Here is a 23,207-nt window from a genome sequence, read left to right on the forward strand (position 1 = left end):
TGCCAGGAATAAAAATGGTAAATATAAAAAAGATAAAATCCAGCAACTGTGCAACATGCAGATGATTATCTTACTGACTGGGGAACCTCCCATTTAGTCCTAGCTCATATAAACCATTTGACCAGTGATGTATTTTATCTATTTACTTGCTCAAAACATTTTTCTGGCGATTATGCCTGATGGCTAAATGTGACAAAGAATGATTGTGTCTTCGTTTGGAATCTGCACACATTCCTGGCCCAAAATGTTGAACGGGTTCCTGTGGAGGCCTGCACCCGCCCTTCCTGCAGTCATTCAAATACACACTCGTCCAGCTTCTTTTGAAATCCTCACGCATTTATTTTAGAAATGAACTTGAGGCTACACGTTGACGACTACAGTTTCTAAGTCAGCAACGTGTATCCTTTTTTTCGGCTGTGCCATGGGCTCAGCCTGAGAGCCTCCGTTGAAAGTCTCAATAGAAATGAGCGGAGTAATAATTTTATTACTTAAAAATGAGTGGAGTGATTCTTAGCTGATTACTTCCTGCAAGCATAACTAATCTAATGTTTCGCTTCCCAGGCAATAATGGTTAAAATGCTAATTTTAAGGCCTTATTAAAATGTAATTGTTATTTGCCTCAGCTGGGCTCATTAATTATTAGCCATCTGACTTCCCATTTGTGAATAGAGTCTTAACTTAGTGGGACCCAGGAGGGCCCCATGCCAGGGCTCGCCCTTCTTCCCTGGTTGGCTCTCTGTCTTATGATCTCAGATCTCAGAGTGGGAAGGAGGATGGAAGAGGTCATGGATTGGGAAAATAAAGACCATAATGTTAGTACACTGTGTGCTGACACACGTAGACCTTTCAATATTGCGCCTCATGCCCTTGGGTGAGAGAAGTGAGCGCACTAGACACAGCCCTTTATACAAAGCTGCTAATCTAGCAGACCCTTCTCCACACGTCTTCCAAGGAATACAGAAGTAGACGCAGGTGAACAATGGGGCTGGCACAGAATCAAGACAGAGAAGTTCTGAGTCCCTGCCTATTTTCGACACAAGACAAGAACACAGGACACAGATAGGGCTGCTCTTTGAGGGCCCCGGCTCTGCTCCCTGCAACCCTGCTGCCTGCCTGTGCAGCTCACTGGCACCCATTTGTAGCAATATATTTCCACAGCCTTGACTCTAGAGTCTGAGTGCTTCTAATCATGGTATCGAGCTTTTTCACTGATGGACCCTTTCCAGGAGAACAAAATGACTACATTTTTTTTTCATATAGACTCCCCCAATTGTGTCTCATTATTCCTTATCATATCCTTCTGTACCTCATCTATCTCTCTTTGCAGTGTTCACACCCAACAGATATTTGTAGACATTTATGATGTCTTTCCCTGGTCGTCACTTAGGAGAGTTATTCATATTGCATTCATTTAAAATGTCTTCATAAATCAATGCAAACAGCTCCTTCATCATCTTCACTGCTTTTCCCTAAACCCCGTCAGGTCTTTGCATGTCTTGCACACACAATTAGGAATCCAAAGGCTACATAAATACCCTAATAGAGGGGCATGCTAGATTCATTGGGAAGCTGCTTTGTTTTTTTTTTTTTCCTTGCTCAAGGTGATGGGTCTTGTGGTTGCAGTTAAATTTCATGAATTCCCTGCAAAAAGAATCTACCATCCTGTCACATATGAGACTTTTAATTCCCACCATCACATGGTTGGTTAAGCAGGCAAGAGCTTTTATTCCCAGTTTAGAGATAAAGATGCTCAAACATAAGTCAAGGTGCGGCTGTTATGGTGGGAGACCATTTCTATTGCACTTGAGTTCATTTCGATATATAAAAATATATGCATTAATGCTGTTTTAGTAAGTTGAATCATTTGAAAATACCTAGGTAAATTTAACAGAACCAAAAGATTATGAAAATGCCAAGTTTTTATATTACTTTTTGGAGCCAGTAATATTTTCGATCAAAACAGTTCAAAGCCACACAGAGAAACCAGAATAATTCTAAACCCAAGAGTCTCCCACAGCTTAAGGAGGCAGCTCTCTTACCATTTCTTAACATATACTGTTCCTTTTATTTTGAAGCATGCCTTATCCCTCCCTGACAGTTCTTGCTCCCATCCTGCTATGGGCTGAATGTATCCCCCCAAATTCCTGTGTTGAAAATTCATCCCCAAAGTTATATTGTTAGGAAGTAGGGCCTTTGGGAAGTGATGAAGTCACGAGGGCGGCCCTCATGAATGGGATTAGTGCCCCTATAAAAGAGACCCCAGAGAACCCCCTGTCGCTCCTGCCATGGGAGGACCCACAGAGAACACAGCTGTCCGCACCTCTGAAGAGAGGCATCACCAGGACCTGAGGATGCAGGCACCCTGATCTCAGACTTCCAGCCTCCAGGCTGGGGTGCTTTGTTACAGCAGCCCAAAAGCACCCCCACACCATCCCTGTCCCCAGACACCACCCCCCCCACACACACACACGCACACATGCACACACACGCACACATGTATGTACGTGCGGCCTGAGGTCCACCACACTTCCTTCATCTAGTGCAACCCCAGCTCAAGATGTGTTAGGAGGAACCGGAGGATGGAGAGACCAGCACCACACGAAGAGAGAGATGATGAGGGTTTGAGTTCCAGCTCTGCACCCACTGTGCCAACATTCATTACTAAACAAGCTAGTTTGACTGAGCCATTAGTATCCAGTGATCTTAATTCAATGGCAGATCCAAAACTGTAGTAAGAGCCCAACGATACAGACAGAAATGACAAGCAAGTCAGGGCCCCAGTGAAACTTTGCGCTGCTCAGGTGTGCCGTAGCACACGACTGTTGATGCTACCTTACTTTTCTTATTTCACAAGATGCTATTCAACCAAATTTGCACATATCAGGCTGAGCAGTCTTCAGATCAGGATAAATGAAATGCTCCTGGACATTCTGCTAGGCCTTTGGATTTAGGTTGGACAGGTCCTGACTGGTAAAAAGAAGCAGTGAAAAGAAAAAAAAGAAAAAGCTCTGTGTTTACTTACCTAACTAATACCAGTGGCTACAGATCTTCTAAACAATGACAAATAAAAAATAAAAAAAAAACAATGACAAATATACCTCCTGCAGTGAGAAAAATTATTTTCTCTGTATGCGTAAGGAATAAAAGCACAACCTATTTGAATATTTTCATTCAAAAGTAACATACCACATTTTAATTCCTCTAGGATAAAACACTTTCAAACTAACATCTAAATGCTAAATTTATCCACTGAAATTTTATCATTAGGCAATAGCTTCGTTGCCTCAAAATGAGGACCTAAAACCTCCTGTAGTGGAAATGCTATTTTTTTCTGAACTCTCAAATTTTAAGTTGTTAACCCACCATAAAAGCTGTGATGGAAATTCCACATTGATATTCAGACAAATTAGTTTATGTAAATATAGTCCATTTCATTCTCTCTTCAAGAAAATACTAACAAATAAACAAATAAAAATCCCTTTTATATAAAATATGTGTGTGTGCACGCATGTGTGTGTCTACACAGAAGAGAAGGTGACAGAAAATTTTAGAATATTTGGTATTTATACTGCAAGTTTAGGGTGTAAAAATTATTAAAACTTCAACTTGGGCAAGGACATACTAGCTAACATAAAATAAATAAAAATACTATCAGCTAATTCTTAAGCACCAGGTATGATGCTTAATCTGTACGACGGTAGTGCCTAGCCATGTGTGGCAACGGGGAAGTGGAAATGTGGCTAGTTCAGATTGAAATGTGGGAGCAGTATAAAACACACACTGGATTTGGAAAATATGGTATGAAGAAAAAGTAAAATATATTGATAACTTTTATTTTCATTACTTATCAAATGATGATACATACTGAGTTAAGGAAGCCAAATACACTGAATTTCATTTGACTTTTTTTTTTTTTTTTTATTCTGGTTTTTAGCATGGCTTCTAGAAAGTTTGAACTTCTGTATGTGGCTGCCATCCTATTTCTACAGGACGGTGTTGTTTGTTAGTGCTTCTCTTACTATCTCAGATAACAAGCTCAGGGGACAGGCTGTGGAGGGGTCTGGGGTCACTCATGTCCTGAGGGCAGGGCTCAGCCATCTAACTCTGGACCCTGGGGCTCCTGGGCGCCCACACAAACTAATGCCACGGTACTACAACCAACACTGCGATTCCTCTAATCATGTAATTGTTGCATAGCGGCCTATTTCTTGTGCTAGAATAATTGTGTCTGATTGCTGAAATCAGAATCAGACAACACAGACTGTAGTCATGCTTTGCAGGAGATACCTGTGTCATTTTATAACCTCCCGAGTACAGCTCCACATGGGTGACGTTGCTATAAATTGAAATCCCTCCACCAACACAACATCCTTAAAAGCAGCTCCCAGTCTCTCCCTGATTAACCTCTTCCCAGGATGATGGTGATGGGACGTCACTTCCCTGCAGAGGAACCCTTATGTTGACAGGTGTGGCCTGGTTCTCTGGGCGCAATGGTCTGTCTGGTCTGAGGTTGGTACTCCCCAGCCTAAGGAGTGCTGCCTGCTGAGTGTTCCCTGCTCAGGCCCTTCCTGGGAAGGCCCTTACCCCTTTGAGGGACACTCAGGGGTGTTTTGAGCTCCAGAACATGGATGGGACTGGCCAGGATCTTGCTGACATTACCCTGCAGTTCAGTTTTTCTCTCTACTCAAATCTTCTGCATTGATTTCTTCACACACATTAATTCCTGAAAGTATAAAATCCTGATAAAATCCTGTAAACAAATTTAAGACTTTGTTTCTTGAGAAAACAAATCTAAAACAGACAAACTCAAAGTCACATAGCAGTAGGAGGTTGTCCAGGTGCATTGTTGAGTGACTTAAATAATGTCATACCTGGGACACTGACTCCCAGTATGGGTTGACTCCTCAAGGTCACCCGAAATTAGGATCGGCCTTACCTACAGTCACAGGGTTGTCATAATCCAACTCAAAGCTGAGCACTGCAGTTGCTTGGAAATGCCATTGTCCAGTTCTTCCTTTAAAGATGGTGGGAAGGAGGGAGGATTTATCTGCCTCTGCAGACAGATTACGCCCGGGCACTCTCTGTGGATGACATCTCCTGGTGGCATTCCAGAAACATCAAGAATATGGATATTTGGCCTATTTCTCCTCATTTGGCCTCTTCTGAGAATCGCTGTTCAATCCGGGGCTCTGGGCCAGTTTTCTACTACTGGATCCTGGTCATTTCTTTCACATACGTTCAGCATCTTATTTGGAGAATTGCAGGCTCATGGTCATCACGGATGAGGTAATGCTTGTCACCCCAGCTTAAACTCTTGATTGTCATGTTTCCTCATCTTACGAATCAGAAATTGATTCCCTTGCTGCCTTCTGAGGGTCAGAAGTGCAGCCTCTCACATTGTGCCTGGGAGCACCTTCTCCGTCACTCCTGATTGCCCTCAACTGAGCTCCGGGGTGCAGAGGCGCTTCATCCCATAAGATCCGTATCAGCAGTAAGCTATTTTGGCAAATCATCTGATTTGTCCTGTCTCATTTTCAGAATGCAATTTATACTTGGGCAGTACATCGAGGCTTCCCAAAATATTTTTCAAGAGGAGAAAGGGAAGGAGCTTTCCCACCAGAGCTGTTTTGTGCTGACTGCAGCGACGGTTTTATACTTCACAGTAGAGACAAGCTCTCTTCTCTGTTCCCGAGACCCTGATTGAGCAGCATCAGTGTATGTGGCTTTCTGTAGTCCTTGCGCCTGCCAATGCCTAACCAGTGAGCTTATTTGGGTTGTGTCCTACCTCAATGGAAGATTAATGGGACTTTTAAAAGCCCTTTCTCTATCCTAATGAAAAAAAGCTAGAGATCACTGGCCCAAGTATCTGATAATATAGAGAAAATCAACAGTGTGGTTTCCACTTGTTTTTAGACACATGCTTACAAAAGGTACATGTCCATCCCACTAAATCTTCCAGACCCTGAGAGTCTGGATTTTTTTTTAAAGTTTCACTTTGTGTCCTAGGAAGTTGGTCCCCTCTAGAGTGTTTAAGGCGAGGTCTACAGTGGAAAGAAGATAATAATACTTAGTGCAGCACCTATGGGGTGAGTCCAACAAAACCCATCCATTCTCTGCGACTTTCTCTGATCTTTGCCTCATGAGCTTTCACACTGTGGCTCATGCAGTTGCTCTCAGAGTGTGTTCCCAAGGTTTCTTAGACACATCCATACACGCTAACCGTCTTTACCACCTAGTAAACCATCCACATTTCAGAGGGTCTTAGAATCCAGTTGGTCAAGGCCACTACCATCTGCTATGGGAAATCCCTGATAACAGCACTGCCCTTTATCCTTTTCCACAGGCTAGAAACCCGGAACCATCCTAAGCTGGTTTTTTCCCCCTTGTCCCCTTGTTTATCACATGAATGAAAGCTCTCCTGATTTATTTCTCCTATACAGCTCTCAAATCTGTCGACTTCTCTCCATTTCTTCCACTGCTACCTGAGTTTGAGTCTTCAGCTCTGCTTTCCCCATCCCTGATCCAGGACCCTTTTCAAAACTTCCCTCACTTACATTCAGAACATCTGTTCCAAAGGCAGATTTGTTCAAGATATTCCTCTCCACGGCTTGCCACCTTTCATGGCTCTTCATTGCTTTTAGAGAAAAATGAGGCAAAATTCCTAACTTCTGTCCCCTGCTTGCTCTTTAGCCTTACCTGGCATCTCTGCTTCCCTCACTATGGCACTCTTGCAGCACTGGCCTTCTTAGGGCACATCCTGAGCACATCATGCTCACTTCCACTGTGGGCCATTCTGTCCTCTGCAGGTGCCATCCTGAAACCGTAGCTAGCTCTTCCCCACCTGCCCTTCAGATTTTAGGGCACAGGTACACCCATAGAGGACTTTCCTGTCTTGGTGAGTTTTCTTCACCACCATACCGTGTCACATAATCATTGGTCTTTCCTTTATCTCACTTTGTAATTATACAGCCTGAACAGGAACTCTGTGCATAATGTTAGTCTTCTCCACTAGACTATTCTTCATGAGAGCAAGTAACAAATCTGTCCTTGTAAAGTAAGTGTAACTCCTGAACCTGATTCTTCTCCAAAATTCCATAATCCTGCCTCACATAAATGTCTTAATGCCAGTGATGTCTATGGTGTACATCCCAAAAGACAAAATAGAGAAGAAGAAGAATCATTGGTCACAAGTGTTGTCGATACACTGATTTCTCTTACATGTATAGAACCTGAGTGCAGCAGAAATTAAAATGCTTGCAGCATATTTCTTAGACGTCATTTTGCATTCAACTTGCAGATCTCAGACCTATTTATTATCTATTTATTATCTATTAGTTAGATGTTAACTAACTCTCAGATCTATTTTCCTAATCAAGTTAACATTTCCAAAAATTAAATTTTGCCACTGTTATGCTTTCTATAGATTTCTAATGGGTTTCTTACCAGACGGTACATGACATAAATTTGTTGGACTAACACATATACCGTATGTGCTTAACCGTACTTTATCCTGGGCCTCTCCTCCAGGATATTTAGTTGGCGGGTTCCTTGCCTTTCAAGGTCCTGCTCAAATTTCATCTTCTCAGTAAGATCATTCTTTTCAACACCATCACTACCAAAGAATATTAATCTCCTTATCATGCTTTACCATTTTTTCTTTAACTTCTAACATACTACATAATTTACTTACTTCCATATTTATTATTTATCATCTGTCTCCCTTAGCTAGATTTGTATTTTATTTTGTGATCTATCCAGGCATTGCAACAGTGCATAACTGGTTCTTAATAAATATTGATTAAATGAATGATAAATGAATCTTTTTCAAAGATAAGTCTGCAATTAACATATGAAATAAAACTATTTAAAAAATGTATTTTCCCTTCCTAATTTATTCCAGACTTTCCCTGAAACTCCTATCATCTTTCACTATTTAAGTCAGGGCACACTAATGGATCAACATACTTTTACTTCAATGGTGTATCTGTACAGCATGCCCCAGCCATCACGGTTGTTTTCCTCAACTAGTAGCTTCTCTCTCGTTAGGCCTGACGGTAGAGCCCAAGCTGACAGATGTTTCACTTTTGTATGATTATAGTAAAGTCCTATGCACTTGCTTTTTAAACACTTGACAAGAAGAACAAAAACACCTCCAGAATAAATCATAATGGTTGTTACATGTCCTCTTAGAGAGCATCTAACTGAGCCTGTATCAGCCTGCCGAAGCTGTCATTAACAGAATACCATAGATGGAGGGCGTGAAACAGAACTTTATTTCTTATAGTTCTGAAGGTTAGAAGTCCAAGATCAAGGTGTCTGCACTAATGCTATCTTGAGGGCCCCACCCTCATGACCTCATCACCTCCCAAAAGCTTCACCTCCTAACACCATCACATTGAGGGTTAGGGCTTCAATATGTGAATTTTGAGGGGACACAGGCATTCACCCATAATATAGTTTAATAACATTTCTGGTAGCTTCATTAGCTTGAGTTTTCTATATTACTTTATAAATATTTAAGCAATATATAATAACAATGAGGTCCATTAGAGAGTCAGAGTAATTAAGATAAAGTCTGAAATCTGTACCTGAAATTGCTGATTTTGTGGTTTTCCTTTTGAGTAGGAAAATTGGACACAGATCTTAGGTCACCAGGTTATTAACTTAGTGTATATCCTGTATTTCTGCTTGTACTTAAAACCACATCTCAAATCCTCCAGTTAACACTCTCATTGTCCTCCCAGACACTAATGTATGACCATGAATAATTCATTCTCCTACTTTAACCTCCATAGTAGCTCCATCTGCAAGCCCTCCACTTCACTACTGGGACTCAGAGAAGTATGACTTTCAGTGACCAATAAACTGAAGAAAGCTTCCAAGGAGCATCTAGGTAAGTTAGCAGGTAGCCTTGTGGCTGGCACGTGGTGGATCCTAAATACATATTTGAATGAATTAAATAATCTTTTCCATCATGCCTATGCAAACTGTTTCTAAACATTTTAGCTAGGGATGGTTGAGAAACTTGATTCTGATCTTAAGAGAATAGAAGTCTGCTGGGAAAAGCCCTGGCTGTTTGGTTTTGCTGACATAAAGACGAGGCTGGCATATCTCACCCACCTTCTCTCTGCCCTGAACAGAGAGATGAAGGGTGAAAGTGAAAGGAAAGCAGTGATACAGAGGGAAACTAAGGTTTTCATAAAGATGCTGGGTACCATGTTGTCGAGTTCCAGAGCAACAGTGGCCGTCACACCCTCTCGGCCTCCTGGGAGCTGCTCTTAGAAACAAAGCATTCCTAACAGAGACAGTTCTTTATTGAGATCTAAAATACTATAAGAAGCTGGTACAATTTAAAAACTTCTTGGCAAACAAAATTATAAAGAAATACATAAAAAATAATTTCAAAAATACTCTGAAGAGATTGCTTTGAGAAAACAGGGAGTAGGGAAGTTGTAATGGACACAACAGCAATCTACTTTTCACACCTACATTAGATCTAAGACATTTATCACTTGTTAGCAAAGTAAGACAGAGGTTTACCCACATGGTTAATACACATATTAATAATTAATTACCAGCAGCGATCAATGCTGTATAAAAACTTTACTTACTTGCCTAAATGAGTATACCCATCCTGATCCTTTCACAGCCCTCACTTTTTTTGGAGCAGGTATTTGAAGAAACAGTTAACCTTAAAGATGTGTGAGAGCCCTGAGCTACGTTCTGAGTTATGGCCAATGTGTCATGGCTGCAAGATCGCTACAAGGGCTGTGATTCATTTGGAGTTGTTTTATTAGAAAAATTATAGGTTCTACTTTATATAACTGGAATGCTTGAGTCTTCTATCAAAGCAACTTCCCAAAACTAAGATTGAAAACTGGCATCAAATTCAGAACAAGTAGACACTATTTTATACTGCAGTTCCAAACAGGAAGTAAGCTGTTAAAATAGTAATTGTTGATAGCCCAGCTCTGTTCTTTTCAGCCTAAAGGCAAATATGGGTTTCCAATGTCTGGACTCTGCATTTCCTATGATCTGGCTTCTCTAAGACTGGTGCTATGGATGACATTAGGGTATATACAAGCATGTAAGTAAGCTATACAGGCAGGTTTTCAATGTAGCCCAAACCATTTTAATTGTTGAAGATACCAATAGCTAAGTTGGAAAGGGAAGAATTTCTACTCCTTTGACAATAATTCAAGCCAACATCTTCAATTCTGAATGACTTACAACTACATATGTAAGGGGAAGGCAACTTTGATAAAATAAAACAAACAATGGCTTGGAAGCATCTGGGAGTAAATTGCTACCAACGCTATTGGCTGTTTGGTATTTAACATCTCTGAACCTATTGGCTTTTCCAGAAGGCAGGAAAGCTCAGTGGAGTTGAATTTAAACTTTAGAATCAGACATTCCTGCTCCTTCACTTGGGAGCTCTGTCAGTGGCAATTCTAGTTAATGGGATAATAACACTTATCATAGTGTCGCCATGATGACTGAATCTGTAATGCACAAAAAGCACTTACTGTACTTAGTAAGTAGAAAGGGCCCACAAGAGCGGTTGAAATGAAAATATAACCCCATTATAGTGTGTTAGTCTAGTATTATATATTATACTATATTTAAGTATATTTGTTTCTCACAACAGTAATGTAGTATAACTGTACTGTACTATAATTCCAGTGTTATAATGTAGGATAGGATGACACTGCTCAATTGAACTGTAAGGTCTGAAGTGGGAATGCAAGCAACTCTTTAGTCCTTCTGTCACACGTTTCTTTTTACATGAAGGAGCTATAGTATGAGCTAAGAGAAATTTCAGAAATATCTTTCAGAACCGGTCACTGTCTGCTAGGTGAGCAATGTTCTGTCAATAGCACGAAGAAAGAGGAAGACATGGATAAATGGAGTGAATCTTTACTGAAGACGAAGATCAGAGAAGATGTTGATTAGGTGAGATGTGGGGGACGGAATTCCCACTGCCCAGCAGATCAGAAGGTGGCAACAAAAAAGAAATGCCACACAGAGGTCTGTAGGTCAGAGGATGGGGTCTAGAAAGGGTGAGTAGCTTGACTGTGACAGATGGTTCTAGAAGAGAACAGGGGGCAAAACCAGAAAATTTAGGCTGAGATAAGAGTGTTGAAGCTCATAAATCTTGCCATTGAAAATTCATATTCTATGAGGTTTTCTCAGATTAATCATAAAAAGAATTGAAAAGCAAACATCACTGCAGTACCAGTGTGTAATAGAAAGAACACAGACTCCTGAGTCAGGCAGATTTGATTGAAAACCTATCGCTGCTTCCTATTAGCATGTGATTTTATACAAATAATTCCAATCTTAGGCACATACACACAAAACAGGCGTACATGCACTACACGGAATTATAACAGGATTACATGGATTAATAGATATCAATCAACACCAGTTCCAATTTATTCCATTTAGCAGGATTATACATCTTTCACTTGCAGTGCAAATCTAATGTCTGAACTGAGACATAAACAATAACTTTTTAAACAATGAATTTAAAAACTTCCATTTGGGTTGAAAATGTCACGTATCTATCAGCACTGGTGCTAGAAAAGGTGTAATGGAGTGATTACATGCCAAAAGGGTCCCTTGCTGTATTTCTACTGGACTGAATTAATCAGTATTCAAGCACTGATGTTCCGCAGTAGACCGCAGTCTCTTAAAAATATTGAGCCACTCAACTCTGCTTTTGTGATTTTAGGGGTGGCTGGGGATACTGAACAATGGGTGACCTCACCACAGGACCACCAACACAATAGCTGCTGCTTCTTCTTCTTCTTCTTCTTCTTCTTCTTCTTCTTCTTCTTCTTCAAGATTGTATTTAGTTATTTGAGAGAGAGAGAGAGACAGAGACAGAGAGAACATGAGTGGTGGGAAAGGGCAGAGGGAGGGGGAGAAGCAGACTCCCTGCTGAACTCCCTGGGGTTTGATCCCAGGACCCTGAGATCATGACCTGAGCCAAAAGAAGATGCTTAACCAACTGAGCCACTCATGCATCCCAACATAACAGCTTCTGAAAGAAGTTTCTGTGAAAGCAGTTGTCCTCATGTTTAGTAGTTTGATAGCAACACTTCATTGGATTCACTTCAGATGAACTTCAACCTGTCAAGATAATTGATGGAAGAAAATCAGCCCATGAACACTAATTTCTTATTAATTCTTCTAGTCAGGTAATAGTTTATCAGTAAAATCTTTAAAAATGGGGAATCTTTTTTTAAAAACATGGCCACCTGTATATATTTTCTTAAATTACGTAAAACATCCAACAGTGAAAATGGATAATAGGCCACACTTGTTAAAATCTTAATGCACAAAGTGTAAGTGAAAGATAGAGACTACTGAACAGGACTGTATACACTTGGCTCTGTGAGGAAGGTCTTGGGAAGAGAACAGGACTGTGGGGTACCAGTCAGGTTTTTGAAGGATGAGCAATTTGGCTCATATACATTGGCTATAGTTAGCATCCACCAGAAATAAAATTAAAATGGAGACAACAGGTAGCTCACTCTGGTGGGTCAGGGTTGGCATAACCCTTCCACGTGTGGAAGCACACGTGGGCAACTCATATCCTTTCAGACACCTGCTTCACTGGCTGGTGTGAACTAAGATTCATTCAAGCAATTATTTCTGAAGGAACAGGAGCAGAGCCCAAACTGTAAACCACACAGTAAGTCTAAGTGTTACCCCTGTAAACCTTTGAAGGAGGGTTTAAAAAAAAGTTACTTAAATCCTTAGGCCAAAGACTGTATACTCTTTATTTAAATTTGTCAACTTAGCAGAAGAATAAAATATTGGTATTCTACTTGTTGAGAGAAGAGAGAGGCAGAGACAGTGAAAGAAAGAGATACAGAGACAGAGGGATCAAGGAGATGGAAGGGAGAAGAAGAACAAGGGAAGAGGGCAGAGAATGGTGGGTTGGGGTAGAAACACATAGACTTGTTCTCGCATCTCTGTCATGACCATGAGAAGAGGAAGAGTATTATGGGGCCAGCTTGCTGATTCCAGGGAGAGGATGAGATACTTGGCACGGGGCTGAAACAACTCAGAGGAGCCCAGGGTTGACCAGCTGCCTCATTCCGAACTGACAGGAGCACCGCAGAGCCCAGCCAAGATCAGCGGATCCGTCCAGCTGAGCCTTGCATGTCTTCTGAGCATCAGCTCATGGGGCGGCGATATGTGACAATATGGGGCTGTTGTAAGCAATGAAATTCAGGGATGGCTTGTTCAATGGCATTTTTTGGCAATACCCAAGTGACTCATAGGTAAATATGCAATACTATGAGATTCATCAAAATTCAGGGTTCATTTCTAAACTGCATGAGATAAATGCACAAATACAGTGTTTTTATTTAATACAAAAATTTAGATGAATATATATTAATGTGAGAAAGAAACATTATATATGGTATATTTAAAACAATCTGATGCAATATACAAAAGTAGTAAAATATTTCAAAATAACAAGGTTATCCTATTTTAATGTCCTAAAAAGCATATACATATAAAAGAAGACATAAATGATAAAAATATTAAATGTGTCTAACACAAATAAAGATAAATCAGAAAAGAGATCCTTGATCAGGATCATTTTGTCACTTTAAAAAAAATGTGGTTTACAAAAAAAAAAAAGCACAAAAATTTTAAATTTTTTTTCATTTAGATTAAATGCTTTTATTTACCATGAGGATACCTATATGGTATCCTTGAACACAATTTGTTAAAACCTCTGTTCCTGGAGATATTCAATAATTTATATAGATGTGTGATAATCTTACATTTGGTGAGATACTGAATAATTTCCTTCTAGCACAGATTCTTGATTATTAAAATCTGCATTGTGGTTCATAAGCTTTCCAGGTAAAATACATCATGATCAATAACCCAGCTAGATTGTCGGGTATGCCATCTAGTTCCAGCAGTCTTAAATCTATTCAACTATTCCAGATATCTTTTTTCTTTTTTTGATTGATTGTGACAAATGAATTTTATCTTCTGTGGAGAAGGCATCCACTCACTTCATGCTACAGGTCAGAAGGGATGGACAGGAGGGTGTTTTAAGACACTTGAGTTAACTGACAAATCATGAATCTTTATTTGCTTTCATTATCAATTTGGATTATCTGATGAAAATGCATACAATAAAAATGCCACAAAATTTCAAATTGGCTAACAGAGGTCCTATTTTTAAGACAAAACCGTCATTTATACAATGTCATTTAAACTGGTGTAAAAGCTCCCAAAGAAATATTAAATAAGTTATTCAAGCATGCATTATACAAATAATTAATGACATCTACATTTTTAAGACTCTTGCTTCTTTATTAAAACAAAAGGTTGCTTAATCTAGAGGTGAGAGTTTTTGCAAACTCATCAATAAATAACATTTTTACTCATTTGTTCCCTCTTGGAATCTAAATGCTGGTCTCAACCTACCTGGGCAACTCTTCAAAGTTTCCAGATTGCAGGATTCATTAAAAGGCATGATCTGAGGATCTAGGAGCTGCCACGTGAAACAAAGGTTCTTGCGTGTCTGTGTTACATCCTTCTCTCCTTTGATCACACATGGAATCTCTGGGAATTTTTGCTCTGGGAAGTGTCCTTTCCTCCGTTTTGTGTAGTCTTATAGACTCAATCAACATGTATGGTCAATGGCCATCCGATTCTTTCCCCAGGAATCTGAATCCCATGCAAGGACAGGGAGGGAGAGATAGTTGACTGATTCACAGCAGTGCCCCACTAAGGCTGCCCATCAGGTCTTGCTGACCTGGTTCTGATTCTCCCAGTTATTCACGTTTGTCTTCAATTTGATGAGCTACATAAGCTGACATCTGTCTGCCTCTGGAAACTTAATTACAATACCTACTCCATTTCTCATTAAACTCCAGCCATCTCGGTCTTCTAGTCCTTCCCCTTGGGGCCTTTGCACTTACTGCTCCTTCCCGGGAGCAATGCCTGATGTTCTAGCTGTCACGGGCTCCTTCTCATCCTTTGCACACTAGTTCAAACAGCACTTCTTCAGAGACTTCTCATTACACCATCTCCAGCAATATGCTCACCCGGCCACCACCATTGTTATTCTCTGTGACTGGCTCAGCATATTATGGCTCTCAGACTAAATCAAGCCCACCACCTGATTTTTTCTTAAAAAAAATTATATATATACATATATTTTTTTTGAATACAGCTATACCCACTGCCTGTGGCTGCTTTCATCCTAAAATGGCAAAGTTGAGCAATTTTAACAATGACAGTATATCTTGCAATGCCTAACATATTTTCCACATGGAAAAAAAATTGCTGACCCTTGCTTTATAATGTTATTCTGTTTATTTCCTTATACAACTTATCATCGTCTGCACTTATCCTGTTTGTATTTTCATTAATAAATATCTGTCCCTACCCAGCGCTGAGGAGTTAGGGAATTAGGTTACTTGCCTGTTTTTAATCAGTTATGCATCCCTAATGCCTAATCTGATGCCTGTTGAGAGTGGAATTCATTCGACAAGTATTTGCGGAGTAAGTGGATAAATAAAGGAGTATGTGTCATCATCATGTGCTCAGTATTAGCAAGAGCATCTCTAGTATTCAATATGCACCAGAGTGAAGTGTCCTCACCCTGCTTTCTAGGGCAGACCTGCTCGTGCAATGCCTGGCTTGTTTTACTGCCACATTCTACGTATCAGGAACAAATTCAGCCCAGGTACAGTTATCAGAATAGGAGTGGGCATCCAGCTCAACAGCAGTCAGTGAGCAGACCACCCAGAATTCTAGGACGACAGGCACAAAGATGAAGTAGATCACAGGACCCATTAAGCATATTTATATTTACATTCACATTTAATTTTTTGAGAATTGGAAATTGGAAATGGGGCTCAGGAGTTGTATTTGTCTCTGTGGAGAGATGCCTGAATGAGACTAGATTTTGTGGCCTTGAGGCATTCTTGCATTAAACCCGTGTTTTAGTTGGGCTAGTGTGAGTGTCTATCTGTTACATGCATCCAAAGCAAAAAATTAAAACACATCTAAGTTAGACTGAGCAAGACTACACATAAATAAATAAATAAATAAATAAATAAATAAATAAATAAATAAACAAACAAACAAACAAACAAACATAGGCTAAATAACCAAACCACCTGCACTTTCATGGGAAAACAGGATCTGTGTTTAAGAATGAAGAGCAGCAGATGAGATGGGGCGCATTCAGGATGGTATGGCCATAAAGGGGAAAGGAGAAAAAATAAGTGGGAAATATCAGAAAGGGAGACAGAACATGAAAGACTCCTAACTCTGGGAAACAAACAAGGGGTGGTAGAAGGGGAGGTGGGCAAGGGGTGGGGGTGACTGGGTGACGGGCACTGAGGGGGCACTTGATGGGATGAGCACTGGGTGTTATTCCATATGTTGGCAAATCGAACACCAATAAAAAATAAATTTATAAAAAGAAAAAAAAAAAAAAAGAAGAGCAGCATAGCTTGATGACAGGTGTTGCGAGAGACGGTACCAGTACCCGAGGCAGCAGTAAGACCCCCCACACAGCTTCACTCACCCTAAAGAAGGACAGACTGACTTTTTGAAGCGATTGGTACTAACCAACTACTTCAAGGTGGAAGGCCCTGTCATTAAAGTGACTCATAATAGGAAAGTCGGAGCTAGCTTATAGTGGTGTTTTTGTTTTATCGCTACAGAAATAGAATGATCTAACCATCTCGTTTCTTTTAACTAAAGAAGTACAAAGAAGTGTGGTTTCATTACTTTCTTTTCTGTCTTCCTGGGAGTTGCCTTTACTACAGTTAATGCCAAAGATGAAATGAGTATGGCTATAAAATAAAATTCACTTAATAAAAATGTATTAATTAAGCACCTAATCTGTGCCCCATTTTCTTCTTGTCCCTAGAGATTTATCAATTAATAAAACTGTCAAAAATATATGCAATTGTGGGCATGAAATTGGGTCATGCACGGCTCCTATCATAGGAATATTAAAAGACATTTAGATATTTTGGGGAAAAATAGACATTACAAGACATTTAAAATCAACAATAGTTTGAGCAAATTGTGATCTGTCCCTCACCATGGATGCTAGATAGTCTAGAAAATGATTAGTAGAAGAAACCTTGTCATGTTACATTTAGACTTTCACTAAAAGTAAGCCAGAACAAAACTTTGTTCTATTTCTATTACTGTCAGAAACTATTTTCTGAATATTTTATATATTATCCTGCAGGAGAGAACAGGATTTTGTCGCTATTGCATTAACAATGCTTTCTATTTTTTGTTTTGTCATCCAATTTGCTTTTATTTCAGTTTTTTTCCTCATACCAAATATCTTGTATGTCTGGGTTTTTTTTTTTTTTCTAGTTCCTTTAGTCTTTTTCCTATTTCTTGTATAATCCTGTTGATCATTTGGCCAATTTTCTTTGTGTTCTTTTGTTTATGTATCCTTGAAATCTGCTTTGATCTACTTCTTTTTCATCTTTCATGTAATCTTTTTCCAAATTAACCCCCCCATTACTTAATTTTATATTGTTTAAACACACTCCCTCGGACTTGTTACACTGGAACAGTACTCATATATTTCACTCAGATATAGTCCTTCAAAGAAAAGTAATTTCTACATACCGAATTAAATCATTTATAACAGTAAAAACATGACAACAAAGTATTTCTAAATCCATAACGCAATTTTGAGATGGATCCAAAGGCTTAAAAACTAGATCATGAATCAAGTTCAAATAGTAGTCGTCATACAGTGGAACTGCGTTTTGTGGTCTACATGTGAAACCTATCTAATTTTATCAATCGTGGACAGCATTGCTGATTTGGATAAATTTGATTCACATGTACATCAAGTCAGTGAAAAGAGGTATCCAAATGGACTAACTGCACAAAATACTCTTTGAATGTGCCCACGACACAGGGACACAGGCAAAGCATGGGCGGTGGGCCAGGGATGACTTCCTGAAGGAGGTGACTCATGAATTGCGTCCTGACTTTGGAGTTAGCAGGATGAAGAAGGAGACTAAACACTCAGTGGGGGGAAAACAGGGATGTGAGACTGTGGTAGATTCCATGAAATGAAATTAGTCCAACGAGCCTGGAGGATGGGGTCTCCATCTGGGAGTGGCAAGAATTCCAGGAACCAGATTATGAAAACCCCCCTGAGACACAAAATGGGTCTTCTACAGAAGAAGAGGATCCAGTAAAGTGTGTTCAATGGTAAAGAGTCATGTTTTTAAAAAGTGGTGGAGAAAGACTTTAGTTTTCTAATTAGAAAGCTCATAGATTGGTACCAGTATGGGAGCTGAGGAGGAGCAGGGAGGTTGTGAACGGAGCAGGGTTCAGGTTCAGGAAGACCAAGCAGAAGGGAGGGCTCTCTGCAGGGCTTGCAAGCATTTGGATGGATGCACTGGGTGAGGAGTGCTAAGACTACAGGATGGGCCTCAGGCATCTGCATTTCTCTCTGCTTCTTCACTTTCTTTTGCGGTTTATTTTAATATTCCGAAAGTATTTATTTCATCAAGTACATGTGTTGTATGTGTTTGATTACTTGTCACGACAAGGACTGCTTTGGACCTTCTGCCAACCTTACTTGCCCGTGGAGGAGCCACTTGCTAATAAGGATTCACCGCTTCTGTTTCTGTTTTATTTTATAACTATAATAATACTCTCAACACATCCTCATCGCCAAACCTGAACATATTGGCAAGCTACTATAAATATATGCCTTGGGAATTAAGTTCAGAGGAAAAAAAGAAAAAGAACAGTGGGCTCTGGATGGCACTCAGGTAGGCACTGGCAAACTCAACAGAGACGACACCACATTTAAACAGTATACCTCCGTCATCCTAATGCATGTTCAAGGCTTCCTGCTTCTCAAGAAAGTCAGGCTAAATTTAACCTGATACAGGTCCTAGACCAACCCTAGTTGGGTCCTCACAGGAGGACCGGGCGCAACTAGCTTTGCACAGTAGTGAAGGTAGGAGTAGCTTCTGAGGGATGCAGGCGTTTACTTTCCTACTTCTACACAGTGAAGGTTGTGGACTGGGAAACAGAGGCGGATAAATGCTTTAATGTCCTTGGCTGTGTAGTCATGAGGCGGTGTGCCAAGGGTTTAGTTTTTCCGTGTGCAAGTCTCTCTCTAAATAGACATAAATATGTATTTCCCATAAGGCTACATTTATCACTAAGTTAATTCACTTTTAGAAACCAGATTGTCTCTACGTTTCTCAATTCATTCCAAATGTCCATCTCATTTTATTTCCTACATTGCTTTGAGGATCTCTTTTTTTGTATCCATAACCAACTGCATCAAAGTGATTTCCTGCCCTTATCATCTTTAAAAAATATATTTAAAACATATAGGAATATGTCTATAATGTCAAAAAAAAGTCCTGTTAATTTGCTCTTCAACTGATTTCACTAATTGTAAGAATAGCATGTATGCTCTATTACCTCTTTTATATTTAGTGTATTTCCCTCTGGGATAAAGTAACAGTGTGGCTCACGTGAATTTATTATTTTTTATTACACTGCACATTGCCAGTGCCTTAAATGACGATTTAGATGTGCTTCTAAATACACAGAATATGAAATATTTTTCAAACATAAATTTTCTTCTATCATTCTATGGAGTGAACAGAATAATTTCTTATTACAAGTTTGAAAAGAATCTTTATTGTAGGTCCTGAAATAGGAAATATAGTTCATGATCCTACTGTCTAATAAAGATCACAGTTGGCTGAGTGTATAACATCTTGATTATTAGTTCTTGGCAAATTTCTCTCCAGGGTACTATTCTAAGGCTGTAAATGTCTACATCTTGAGTACTGTAGCATCGAACAGAGATTTTACATGAAGTTTTTTCTGGAATCAATAAAATATCAATGCTTAAAACTGACTTGGAGAACCACAAGATTTTAGACCATCTCTACTACCTCAAGTTTTTATTAATGTTATTGGCAGTCAAAGCATTTAATGATGACCTATCTATGAGACATTATGCAATACATAAATTTATAGTAACTGGTGACTTATATTCTGAACCATATTCATTCTATGAATCTAGACCCAAATATCTGACTATCTCATGAAAATCTCCACATGTTTCTTTTGCCTATATGACAAAGCTCAATTTCTGATTCTGAACTCACTAATATACTGCTTAAAACTTAACTTGAGAGGTGCTGAGTGGCTCAGTTAGTTGAGCGTCTGACTCTTGATTTCAACTCAGGTCATGATCTTGGGGTCTTGAGATTTAGCTCTGCATTGGGCTCCACAGTCAGTGGGGAGTCTGCTTGAGATTTTCTTTCTCCCTCTCCCTCTGTCCCTCTCCTTTCTCACACAGTCTCTCTCTAAAATAAACAAACAAACAAACGAACAAATAAATAAATAAATAAATATTTTAAAAATAAAATACATAACTTATGGCATCAAGCTTCCAAGTGATCATTACCAACTAGAACACTTATTTTCTTTGGAAAGAGATAAATTATTTTGGGGAAATAGCATATACACACATAAAAAAACTATTAGGCATAAAATGTAAATTTCAGTACAAGAAAACAATACTCAACTGTTTCTGGGGGCGTGGTATGCATACCCACCATGGTCTGTGAAAATATGTTTGGTGGAGCATGGGGCAATGTCTCATTTTATTTCAGTGACTATGCTTTTGCTAGGAGTATGTACTATGTCTAGGAAGAACAGTTCAGGAATATCAAAATTAAAGTTATTTTTTATATTTCTGATCCCCTCATTCTCTATTCCAGCTTCATGAGCACAAATCTTTGTGGATTTCAGACCCAAGTGGTTTTCATCGTTGTTGTTGTTGCCATATTCTATACTCCCCTTGGCAGCTTCATTGCCCCTCCCACACTTGGTCATTTCATCATCCTTCGTGTCCCTGAGTCTCACAGCTGAGGCCTCCAATTCAGGCTCTCTCATTCAGCTTCATGTTGCATTTATGTTTTTAAATTTCAGGACATTTTCATGCTTCAAAAGCCTTCAGTGGATTTCCATTGAAGAGATGATAAAGACAAATGATTCATTGGTGTTGATGTCAGTTCATCATTTGGAAACAGCTCTTTAGTTTCCCCTCATTTCCCCCATAACATCACATCTTATCATTCTGTCACACTGGACTCCACTCTTCTTCCCGGATGTTGGGACCACCTTGCTTTGACTCACCCTATACCCTCACCCACAAAACACCATCTTCTCTTTCTATTTATGGAAAGAAAGATTTGGTCATCACACTGCAGTTGAGATGTCATCTTTTGTGAACATTTTCAAAATCTCTCCTCTGACATTCTCCAGTACTGTGTTTATTACTTTACAAGAGTATTATCCTCTCTGTTTATATTTTGCTGATACCTGACTACCTCCACAACTAAATTATAATTTTAGGGAAGGACCATACATTATTCTCATTCATATTTCCCACAGTTCCTACTGAATATTGGATGAATATATGAATAAATGAATGAATAAAAGATTGCATTGCTATTGACAGTAACGAAGGACATACAAAAACCTAAGAAAACCCTAAGCCAGTTTACCATTTTGAAAATTATATGATACAGTCATTTGGAAAATAAATACCTGAATTATAGATTAAATTGATAATACTAAAATTGTGGTAGACACAGAATTATGAAATATTCTGAAATATCCTCTTATAAGTATGCAAATTCTTAATTTCTAGAAAGTGGTTGCATTTTTGGATTAATAGAGATGAATAGATATAATTCTAAAATATACCTTTTACATTTTTCTTGCAGTACTCAATAGATATTAAAGTGGTTTTGCTCACCAAGATAGGGTATTTCATGAAGGCAAAATAGTTTCTTCTATATCACATTTTAACTGAGTTAGGATTAGGATATCCCATTCTTTTAAAATCAATGAACATTTATTGACTGTCTACTAAGGCTAACGTACTGTGCCAGGCAGAGCAATCTGGTGGCAAACAAGACAGAGTCCCTGCTCTATCCTGGCCTTGGGGAATACAGATGCAGTAGCAGACTCTTAACTCCAGCCTTATAAATGCTGTAATAAGGATCAGTGTTCAGGGAGTTAAGACAGGATTTCTGGAGGAAGTGAACTCCAAGATAGCTAAATGATTAGGAGTTAATCATATTAACGAACAACAAATAATACTACAGAGAAGATACAGTCTTTATGGAGGCCTGAGAAAGCAAAATACTGTGGACAAACAGAAAGTCATCAGTCCCATGGAGAAGGATGGAAATGAGTAAAAAGGAATGCTGGGGTAGCCAGCTTGCTCAGAATCTGCACACCTCATGAGTAAGTACCATAAGACACCATCCTGAAGACCTAGGCCAGTGGTGCGTATGTAAAATCACTGGACATGTACTGTGGGTGTGGATGGCAGGAAGAGCTGTGGAAAGATTAGAAGCAGGTGCCACTATGGGGGGACAATATGGTTGGCATATGATGTTGATCTGAAATAGTGCTAGCAGTGGGGTGGATAGAAACCAGTCAATAGAGCTAAGAGACAGTGAAGGATTCAGATTCGAACAGATTTGACTATTGACTTCCATATTAAGGATAGAGGAAAGAAAGTGGGTTAAAGATGAGGCTTACATTTTGTCATGAACAAATTAGCATCATCTGGACTTGCAGGAGAATTTAGATGAGGAAGGGGAAAAGTAACCTTCCCTTTCCCAAATGTTTGGGGCTATTTGTTATTGCAGCATGGCAGAGACTTTTCTAACTGATACAAACCATGATGAATATATATATAAAAGGTCAGAGGGAATATAGATATAAATATAGATATATATAGATATCTCCCCCCATACCTCTTCACCAATAACTGTTATTAAGTAGCTACAGCATTTCTGAAAATCGACAACAACAATATTGCTAATGAGTTTCTAAGTAAACCTACATAATAAGGGGAAAGACTTGGGCACTAGAACCTCAAGAAGCAATTATACCCCTTCTCCAGCTGGAGCAATGTGAGACCCCGGAGAGACAGGGGGTAGCGGGAAGTGGGTATATAGTCTTTCTGGTTTCCGGAGATAGCTCATCAATAAAGCACTTTCCTATGGTGAATAAACCACACCTCCCTTCCAAAAAAGAAAAAAAGCCAGCTGGGTTTCTAGTTACATAGTCATATATAAGGTATATATAAATAAAGGTAGGTA

At 39.3% G+C, this 23,207-nt stretch overlaps 1 long non-coding RNA gene across 1 annotated transcript in view; it reads left to right on the forward strand.

Moving 5' to 3' along the window:
- Positions 1–23,207, forward strand: part of LOC111091701 — a 54,573-nt gene that overhangs the window by 27,310 nt on the left and 4,056 nt on the right. The window contains exons 2-3 of the long non-coding RNA XR_005355387.1: positions 8,796–8,893; positions 10,856–10,953. This is a non-coding gene — a long non-coding RNA (uncharacterized LOC111091701). The remainder of the gene's footprint in view (positions 1–8,795; positions 8,894–10,855; positions 10,954–23,207) is intronic.

This window comes from Canis lupus, chromosome 2 (assembly GCF_011100685.1).
Source record: "Canis lupus familiaris isolate Mischka breed German Shepherd chromosome 2, alternate assembly UU_Cfam_GSD_1.0, whole genome shotgun sequence".
NCBI lineage: Eukaryota > Metazoa > Chordata > Mammalia > Carnivora > Canidae > Canis > Canis lupus.